This window comes from Penaeus monodon, chromosome 25 (assembly GCF_015228065.2).
Source record: "Penaeus monodon isolate SGIC_2016 chromosome 25, NSTDA_Pmon_1, whole genome shotgun sequence".
Lineage (NCBI taxonomy): Eukaryota > Metazoa > Arthropoda > Malacostraca > Decapoda > Penaeidae > Penaeus > Penaeus monodon.
In genome coordinates, this window is record NC_051410.1 from 6,892,620 (window position 1) to 6,892,850 (window position 231).

The following is a 231-nucleotide window of genomic DNA, read 5'->3' on the forward strand; positions in this document are numbered from 1 at the left end:
ATGAAGTAACATCAGTGTTTTCAGTGTTTAGTTAATTACATATACATACCGACATCTATCATACCAACTGTTCAGTCAGCTGCATGGACTCTGCATATGACCTTCGCAGTATGGATATGCCGAGACAAACCTAAATTAACCAAGCTTTCATGTCCAGTTTTGCATGACAGTGGAAGGAAGCCGGTGCTGTCATGCACAAGAATGGGAGGCGAGGTGAACTGAGTGTAATGA